At 44.3% G+C, this 9,918-nt stretch overlaps 1 long non-coding RNA gene across 1 annotated transcript in view; it reads left to right on the top strand.

Annotated features, from left to right (window-relative positions):
• LOC137653383 (uncharacterized) overlaps positions 1–6,522 on the top strand; it is a 42,400-nt gene extending 35,878 nt beyond the window's left edge. The window contains exon 3 of the long non-coding RNA XR_011046468.1: positions 5,692–6,522. This is a non-coding gene — a long non-coding RNA (uncharacterized lncRNA). The remainder of the gene's footprint in view (positions 1–5,691) is intronic.
• The last annotated feature ends 3,396 nt before the right edge of the window (positions 6,523–9,918 follow it).

Genomic DNA, 9,918 nt, shown 5'->3' with positions numbered 1-9,918 from the left:
AGTGACCAGGACCTGATTCAGGTTGGGTGACTTGGATCCTCCTCTGTTGATGCAGTGTACTACGGCTGTGCTGTCTGAGACTACTCTGATGTGGGACGACCTCGGAGGAGAGATTCTCTTCAGGGTCAAGAACACTGCCATGGCTTTGAGAACATTGATATGGAACTGTTTCATGGCGGGTGACCAAGAGCCCTGAAACATATGATGTTGGGAGTAACCCCCCCCAGTCACTCAGAGACGCGTCTGTATGAATTATCACTTGTGGAGGGGGGAATTGCAGAGGAACCGATTTGGAGAGGTTCCTCGGTTCGGACCATGGGCGTAGTCTCATTTTTAAGACGGGATCTTCGAGATCTTGTCTCTTAAAGGTATTGTAGCTCTCTTTCTCCAAACTCGATTGATGTCTTTGAGTTTGGCTTTTAATAGGAGATCTGTTACTGAAGCAAATTGGAGAAGGCCGAGGATTCTTTCTAAAGCTCTTCTGGACACCTGTTTGTGTTTGAGAAAGTTCCTGATCTTGGAAGCTATCTCTTACCTATTTGGGAGGAAGGGAGAGCCTGTGCTTTGAAAGGTCCCACCGAATGCCTAACCACTCGAAGCGGCTTGATGGTTGTAGGCGAGACTTTTGGAGATTGACTTGGAATCCCAGTTTGGCGAGAAATTGAATTACCTTCGTCATAGCTCTGTTGCATTCCCGGTTCAACCGAGCCCAAATGAGCCAATCGTCCAGATAGGCGATGATCTGTATCCCTTGGTTCCTGAGTTGCTCGAGCACTGTCTCTCCCAGTTTCGTGAATATCCTGGGAGCAATGCTGAGACCGAAGGGCATGACTGAACGCAAAGGCTTTCTTGCCTAGACGGAAGCCTAGGTAAGGAGAGAAGTTTCGAGCTACTGGCACATGATAATAGGCGTCGGTAAGATCGATAGAGGTGGTGACGGCCCCACGGGGAAGTAAGGTCCGTACTTGAGAGATAGTCAGCATACGGAACTTGTCGCAGAGAATGTAAGAGTTTAGTTTTGACAAGTCGAGAACCACTCTCAACGCCGACGAGTCTTTCTTAGGAACTGTAAATAGGCGGCCTTGGAATTTCAGTGATCAAACCCGTTTGATTGCTTTCTTCTTGAGTAACTCTGTGGTGTACTCTTTCGGGATGGGAGTGGGTCTCTGGAAGAAGGTCACTAGTGGAGGTGGAGGTCCCTGTGACCATTTCCAACCTAAACCTTTGGATATTATGCTGTGAGCCCATGGACTGAAGGCCCAATGGTCTCGAGAGTGATAAAGTCTCCCCCCTACCGGGATCACATCATTGCGAGGGAGTGAATTTAGGTCCCTTCCCTCCCCGGGCACCCCTTGATCTAGGTCCGCCTCGATGGCGGAACTGTCCTCTACCTCTGTAGCTTCCTCTCTGGTGTCCACGAAAGGAACCAGAGGGCTCGTAGCTAGGGTTGTACAGTATGCAGGGGAGGACATCCAAGAAAACATAGGGTTGGGTTGTGTACCTGGGGGAGCAGTGAGGTAGACCACCTGCTGAGGAGGAGCCGGTTGCTGAAAAGTCGAAGCAGAGGAAGACTGTGTTGACGTGTGGGGAACTGCTGATTGGTGGTAGTGACCCCGGTTCGTCTTGTAAGGGGTAAATCTCTGCTTTTTCTTGAAGAAAGATTGTTTGTGGGATTCGATCTTCCTTTTGGTCATGAGGCCCCACCTTACTTGCAAATTTTGGTTTGCCCTCGCAGCGTCCTGAAGAACTTTTATTAACTTCATCCTGAGGGAATAGGTTCTTACCCCAGCAGGAGGACGCTATCAGCCTGTTCGGTTCATGTCTGATAGAAGCCTCAGACAGAACGTATTTCCTGCAGCTAACCCGAGCCGACCAGAAGTCGTGGAGGTCTACTTGGCAGGACAGAAGCAGGTTCTTTGTGAAAACCCTGAACAAAGTTTCAGTCAGGTAAACAGAAGCTAGGGACTCTATGGAGGTGATGGAGTGGAGGGACTTAGCTAACCTATTACGTGCCTCGAACTCGTTCTTGAGAAGACTCTCTAGTAATCTGGGAAGCTTCTCAGAAAAAAAGAGTAGAGGCGCAGTCTGGGTCTAGCTTCCCTACCGTGAAGGTAGAAGAAGCGTCATCCCAAGTGGCAGAGGTACTCGGAATGAGCATTGAGGTGGGGTCCGTCTCTTTGAGAGCCGGCATGGCAGAGCCTTCCTTGACGGCCTGTATTGTCAAATCTGTCACTTTATCTATAAGTGGCAAGGTAATGGACAATACCGTTGTAAAAATAGTGTAGGCACCTTTGTGTGGGGTGAGCTTGGAGTTGGTACACCCCCATTCTGATAGAGTCCTGGCCCAGACAGCTTGGGCCTGTTCTTTTGGAAATATCACCGTTTCCTTCGGTACCTTGTCCATTCTAACCAAGGCATGCTCCTTTAGGCAGACGAAGCCGTTGAATGGGAATTCTAGCCCTGGGGGGTAGAATTCTAGGTCCTCTAGAGGGCGGGTGCCTATGCCATCTAGAGTTAGGGTACCATCTAAGTAAGGAGCATGCAAGGCAAACCTCCAAGGGTTGTTTTTATCAAAGGGGGGTAACTTCGACGCGTCTGGGGCTGAAGGCGGAGGAATCTGAGTTCCGGAGCGGATCAGATTCGCCACCATATCTTTTAGCTCCGTCATAGCCCCAGAATGTTGCTGAATTTGCTCCTTGACTATATCCCTGATTAGGTTGACAGGGAAGGAGGGTACCTGAGAGCCACCCGCCGACGAAGCCTTGGACTTGGCGGATTTCGACTTCTTAGAAGTCACGGTTTTATGGGAAGCAATAGGAACATCAGGAGCAGTTGAGGGTCCGGGGACCCGTGACGTAGACAATGGCAAAGCTGATGACTTATAGGTACGTAGTGGCTTCACCTTGGGTCGTACGGGGACAGAGGGATCCCGAGGAGAAGCCGTAGGCTTATCAAAGCCGAGAAAGAAAGAGATAGAAGAAGGAGTAGGAGATAAAAAGGTTTCCACCAACTCGACACCACCTACCTGCTCGTCCATGGGCTCGATGTCCAAATCCAGAGCTGACACGTCCCCCGATAAAAGAGATTCGTCTTCCGTGGGGATGGTCGCTCTGACCGCTTCAATTAAAGGGGCAACCGCCTCCGGAGTGACTGCTGCAGTGGTAGATCCTGGGAAGAGTCGGGAGGCCATGTCTCCGTCGAGGAGATAGGGTGCGCCAGACGGAGCATTCCTGCCGAAGCCCGACACCCAAGGACGAAGAGCAGCTCTTGCCGACCGAAGAGATTCATCATCGGCCTAAAAGAGTTGAGGGGATTAGTGATGAAGGAGAAGGATCATTCTCCGAAATAAGCGATGTACTGTATACATAATTAAGGAACAAATTAAATCACCGCCAAAGGATAAAAGGAACAAAACGAAAACCAACTTACGTCACCGTTCAGGAGTAAGGAGGACCACTCGTAACAGAGCGTGCACGATTCCGGGAACCACACCATGTATGGGGCTTGTCCCGGCTCCCGAATAAAGGAGATAGCGTAATGTGCATGCGATCGGCAGAGGTCATGTCCAACGGGATCGTTGAAAGAGGCGAGGCAGCCCTTGGCAGCGCAGCGGACCTTCTGTAAAAGAAAGGAGACATAAGTCTGGATGTTCCTTGAGACTCTGGTAAGGGATTAAGATCTACTAACAGAGTCTAGATAGCATGAAATATGTGTGCATAGAATGGTTCAATGACTGAGAGCCGGAGCTCCATATTAAAATATTTTAAATATAAAACTTTCCTGCACCAGAGTGTGCTGGAGCAATCTAAAATGGGTCTGTATCACTATAAATGTTATTAAAATAAGAATAAAATAAATTAATGTAATCTGTGGAACCTCCAACAGGGTTGAGGATTCAGTGATAGGCCCGTAACCAAATAAATTATAAAATACAAGCAGTAGCTAAAAGCTAAGGCTAACATCAATGCTAAGCGTATTGGTGATATCCGGTGAAGCCGGAGGTCCGGAATAAATAAGTTGTGATTAATAATGAATATTTTGTGTGGATAGTGGCGCTGGTGGTTGGCCAGGGCCTTTGTATCGGCCCATCCCTTTGACGAAGGAATTAACTAAATGGAAGACAACCTGTGAATAGTGGATTTCACGCGCCTTTGCTTTATACACGACACCCAAAAGGTGCTCGCGCGAGGGTTGTAACCTCAGCATTCCATGCTTTTATCTTTCTCTAGTATAATTGGAAGGTTTTATCAGAAAAGATATAGAAGAAGGACTCTTTTCACCGGCCGCCACAGGTCGACCCAAAAATGAATATTTTGTGTGGATATGGCCGTGGCCGGAGTCTGGGTGCAAGGGACCACCGGGGGGATGAGGCCCTGCCAGAGGGTTGCACTCCAAATGATATATAACTATAGGTTCCAATCTCAATGAGTATCCCTCATGGCGGAGTAGAACTCACGGCAGAATGGATGAATGTTCAGATCCTACTCCCAAGCCGTAGCGGGGAGAGGACGGAACTACGAGGGGAACAGGTGGCGTCATAAAGCTGGCCCAAAACAATGACTCACACACGAACAGGACCTATTAATAACGCTAGCTATATTAACAGTAACCACATAATAAAATAAATCGTAAAATATCATATACCCGTAGAGGGAGAGGGGGGAGGGAGAACCCGTGATCATATAAAACGGAAAACAGGAAATCCACCTCTCCTACTCGAGGCTAAGAAAGAAAACGAGAGAAAGGGTAACTCGTGACTGTAGCGACAGAAAAAGAGAACTCCATGCTCTCGCTCTCGTGGTTACACTATAAAGAACCTAATTAAGCACACTATAACATGATATACGTAAGTATAACAATAAAATTGTAACGTCAAATACAAGACTACGAACGAAGAATAACGTCTTCTTTAACAAAATTTAAAAGGATGTAGTCCACTGACGAACGCCTCTCAGGGCGGGTACTAAACTATAATAAAGCCAGAACGCTTTTCTTGTTCGAGACTGGACTTGCTAGCAAAAAGTACCATAGGAAATAATAATAATGATAATAATAATAATAATAATAATAATAATAATAATAATGGTTCAAAAAGGCGTAAGGCCAGTGACTTAACCAAGAACCTAACTGACAGCGTACCAAATGGGCAAGACTAACATGAAATTCCCAGCGAGGCAAATCAAAACAACAATGGCTGCCGACACCGCAGAAGTAAAGAAGGACCCTTTTCACCGGCCGTCACAGGTCGACCCAGAAATAGGATATATAAAGAAATTAAGTTTAGATAGGAAATGCGGAGGCCAGGTAACACCGACTTCTTTTTACTACACAGACATCTAAAAAAAATCAATAAACCATGAAAAATAACATGTACCTAAGTTATTCGTATTTCTCTTGATTGTTAGCCAACAAAGAAATAGACCACGATGGTCTCCCAGCCTAACTTAGCACAATTATTATGATCTTCCACTTTAGTTCCACTTAGATTAGACACGTGATTACCGCCCATCACAGTGTGGTCAAGTTTAAGATTCAAAAGTGGCTGTTATCTTGATCTCTGAACATAAAGTTGAATATACCAGTTATTCTAATGGTTAATTATAAAAGGTGACATGTATCAAATTTATTAAGAGTCAGGGTTTGACTATAAAATGAACATTTGTAGTAAAGATATTTTTTATTTTATTTCAGAAGCATTTATTTACCTGCACATTTGAAATCCAAAAGCTGAAGTCGGTAAACAAAAGTCTTTCTGGTGGGTAACACGAATCCCTTAATATTATGTGAAGGAGATGGAAGCTGAAGGAATGCTGATGACACAAGAGTAAATTATTCATATCTAAATCAAAGCTGATGACAGGAATGGAGGCAGTAATATTTAATTGACATCAGTTTAAAGATAAGTTAAAATTGTTTTGATTTTAATTGTTTTTTTCAGAAGTTTACAACTCATTTAGATTGCAGTGAAGGTTTTAAATATTTATGGAAGGTAGCTTATTACAGTGTACAATATATTGATAGAGTATATGCTATCTGAAAAGTCCAGTAATTCAGAACTTCTCATGAAAAGGAAAGTGTTCTCAAATAATTACATACTTGGTGAGATAAATATAGATTTTGTCATTATTATTCATTATTAATTTTATGTCTTTATACTATTGGGTCATTCTAAATATACAAATATTCCTCAACAGGTAAATTCTCAAAAAGTCTTATCAGTGATGCAGTAGCTAATGGAAACTTAGATAGTATGCTTTCATTGGTCATAGATTTTAAACACTGCCTTATTTCTTAAACCTGTAGTATGGTACTTGTTTGATAAATAATAATTGTAATATTGCCTTAAAATATATGAAATTTTAGCAGAGAAAATAACATTGATTATTTGTAAGTCTAGTATTTCACTTTCTATTCACACAAAAATTATTCATAATCTGATTTGACCTGTGACTCCTTGTTTGATGTCTGAGGCGAGTTCAGCTGCTTAATGACTTTAACAAGGTGTATTTGGTTGATTTTACAATTTTCAATATTTAACTTAGCCGGTGATTATATAGCTGCAACTCTGTTGCTCGACAGACAACTCTACGGAAAAACTCGCCAGCGATCGCTACACAGGTTGCGGGTGTGCCCAACAGCGCCATCTGTCGACCAGATACCCAGCTCTCAATGTAAACAAAGACTCAATTTTCTCTCTGTCGAGGTGTCGACAAGACGTACTTTACTCGTTGTTGCTAAACTGGAGTTTTTCACATCTATTTGGTGAAGTACTATATTCTAGTTTTGAGCTTTCGCTATGCAGGTGTTTTATCTTCATCTTAAATCTTGAACTCGTTTTGGATAGATTTAATTATGGTGACAAAGAGAGTATGGACTTTCTTTCACTTTTAAATGGCCGACCCTTCCCTTAGACGGAAGTGTGTTTAGGCTTTTAGTAATTATCTTATCACGTTATAGATTTTCCTCTATATATTTTATATCTCTCCGCCTTTATTAGGCCTCTTCGATTAACTTTCCATTTATTATAAACATAAAAATAAATTTTATTGTTTTGTTTATATGCGACCTTTCCTGAGAGTAGGCGGTCCTAACTTGGAAACCGAAGTTAATCAACGTTGAGCCCTTTATATCGTAATTAGCTTTTAAAGAGCTAAGGATTTAAAACTTTTTAAATGTAATATTTTATGAAAGAATTTTTTTGATAGTCTTCGTACTGTTTTCAAAGATGAACTAACGTTTAGTTTATTTATGCTACGCAGTTGTTGACGTTCAGGACGTTCAACATGCGCTCTATCGTTACGATAGAGAGAGAGTGTATCACGGTTTCACTTTGCAGTAAGAGTAAATCGATTCTGACGTTTTGTTCATTCTTTCTTAGCTTAAATGTTTTAAATTCTATTTTAAAGGAACTTTTTATTTGAAAAACCTTTCAGTTTTTTCCTTTAGTCAAATAACAAGGTTTTTTTGACGAAATATAATTGGGCTCTTCTCTTAGGTGCGAAATCAAGAGAGAAAGAGAGAGAGAGATAGAGACGGAGGGAGAGAGAGGAGAGAAAACGTTCCGTTCAAGCGGGTAACGTTGTTCTCGAGTTACTCTCGTCCCTAGTCGCTGTACAGGGAGGAAGTTTTTTATTCTCGTTCCCAGGCTATGTGCGGTGAGAGATTGAAAACGTAGTTATATGAACTAGTGTTTAGTCTCTTTCCCAGCCACTGATTTTTTTATCTTAAAATATGTTTTCTGTTTTTTGCTGGTATTAATGAGCTTGCATTATACGACTGATTTCGCAATTACTACCTTTTAATGAAGGGTAGAATTGCCTGTTTCAGGTAGAAATCAGTAAAAGTTTCGATTTCAGTGAAATAAGTGCAAAACAGAAAATCGAAGTGATAAAGTGATATGCGCAAAGTGTTACAGTGTTGCGTCCGAGGGTTCGTCTGTTCGTGCCTGTCGTTCACCTTGTCCGGGACCTCTTGCATGCTCCCAAGCCCAGGGGAGAAGTAATGTCAAACGACTTATGGGTTCGAGAGGCCTTGATCAACGAACAGACGTTTTCCCTCTATGGTAACGGGTGTATCTTACCAAGATCTCCCCTACCATAAGACGAGAGAGACGTTGTTTCTCCTCGTCATCCGAAGGCTTTTCGCATAAGAAATCTGTCACAAGGTTTCGAAGCCCTTAAGCGAAAGTCAGTCCTTTCAGGACAGGTCCAGCGTCCTGGTTACAACCATTAGGACAGCTCTGACCCTATGCAGTCATCGGAAGACTGCTCGCCGCCTAACAAAAGCGTAACACAGACTCCGAGTCTTTTTTTGTTGGCAAAGTGTTGCGGTCACAGACGTTACCCTCGTCTCTTACCACAACCATTTCCGTTGATCCTTAATGGGTTGTATGGCAAGACATGCAGTATATGCTTGCCTCCCTTATGGAAGACTATTCTGCCGATTAGTCCGTTGAGTCTAGCCGTTTATCTCATCGATATCCTGGCTTTCAGCCAACCTAACGTTCCTTTGTGCTTACTGTTGACGTTGGCGTAGCTTAGTCACGTCAGTCAGGTTGTTTAGAACCACACTCGATGCGGTCTCGTGTGGTTTTTCAGCCGCATTTGGACGTTAGGCCACTTGCTGATGCTCCTGTTGACGTTCAAGACGTTCACTAACAATCGGAGTTGACTTGTTTTGACGCTGTGCGTCAACCTCCGCATTCTAGAGTTGTTTTGACTGCTCAGTCTAGGCAGTCAAAGCAGTCTCGAGTGGACGCTGTGCGTCCTCACGCACCTGTTGTGGTTGACAGTTCAGTTGTTGACAGTTCACAGACTGTCAAGCAGTTACATGACGTTGCGTTCTGGTCCGCTACTAATGCACCAGTGAGTGTGGACTCTGCTTGTAAAGCATTGCCACCACGGTAGGTCTCTCCCTTGATTGAGACTCAGCTTTTATCGGACAAGGTTCCTGTAGATGAGGAAGTTGCTGTTCCCCCTCCTACTGATATTCCCTTGAGGACTCTGTCAGATGGAGAGGAGCCTAAAGCTGCTTAGCCCCCTATGGACTTTAATTAAATCATGATGATTTTTTTAAGGATCTTTTTGTAACTGCTGCTCCTCGTTCGCCTAAACGTCAGAGCTTACACTAGGCCTAGCTACTTCGAAGCCGTTGTTTTTAAGCTAGTGCTCTCTCGCTCTCCTAGAGAGCTTTACGTTGGCTAGGCGACTGGTTTTTCACCAGGAGGAGTTTGGGGGATACAGCCTTTGCTTTCCATTCTTTTAAACTGGTTTATAGAGCGAGAGTTTGATATGACACGAGAGAAGTTCTCGGCTTGGGAGTTCATGCCTCTGCCCAGATAGACTTCTCAAATCTCGTAGACTCTCCCTGGCGCCTGGCCAGGAGACGCTCCAAGTTTTTTACAGGTCAACTTCACAACTGTTTTCGAGCCTTTGAAGTTTTGCTGTACAATTATGTCATGCATAACAAGGCTTTCAGGGATGGTAAGCGGTACCGCCTCAGTCGCTAACCCCGTCTGTTGCCGCACCTGCTCCCGTAGACCCTAAATGGGCTTTTCTGCAAGACATGCAGTCCAAGCTTGCGTCCTTGATAGAGGACTTTAATGCGGAGAAGGTTGCTACCGAACCTTCTGGCCAACAACCTTCCAACCGGTCGGTTGTGCGCCCTGTTGACGCTGAGGTAACCTACTCGCGTCTGCCAGTTGAGGTGGTTCCTCCACCGATGCAACCCAGTGTGGGTTGCCAGCCGCACGTTGACGTTAAGCGACGCTCGGAGGTGGTTGTTGACGTTCAGGACGTTCAACAACCAGCAGAGGTGACTTGTTTTGACGCAGTGCGTCAACCTCAGCAACCCGGTAGGGTGTTGACTGCACAACCCAGACGGTCTAGACAGTCTCGGGTTGACGCTGTGCTTCCTCAC

The sequence above is a fragment of the Palaemon carinicauda genome, chromosome 14, assembly GCF_036898095.1.
Source record: "Palaemon carinicauda isolate YSFRI2023 chromosome 14, ASM3689809v2, whole genome shotgun sequence".
Classification (NCBI taxonomy): Eukaryota; Metazoa; Arthropoda; class Malacostraca; order Decapoda; family Palaemonidae; genus Palaemon; species Palaemon carinicauda.
The sequence above is the reverse complement of the archived record's forward strand: the minus strand, read 5'-3'. Positions and strand labels throughout refer to the sequence as shown.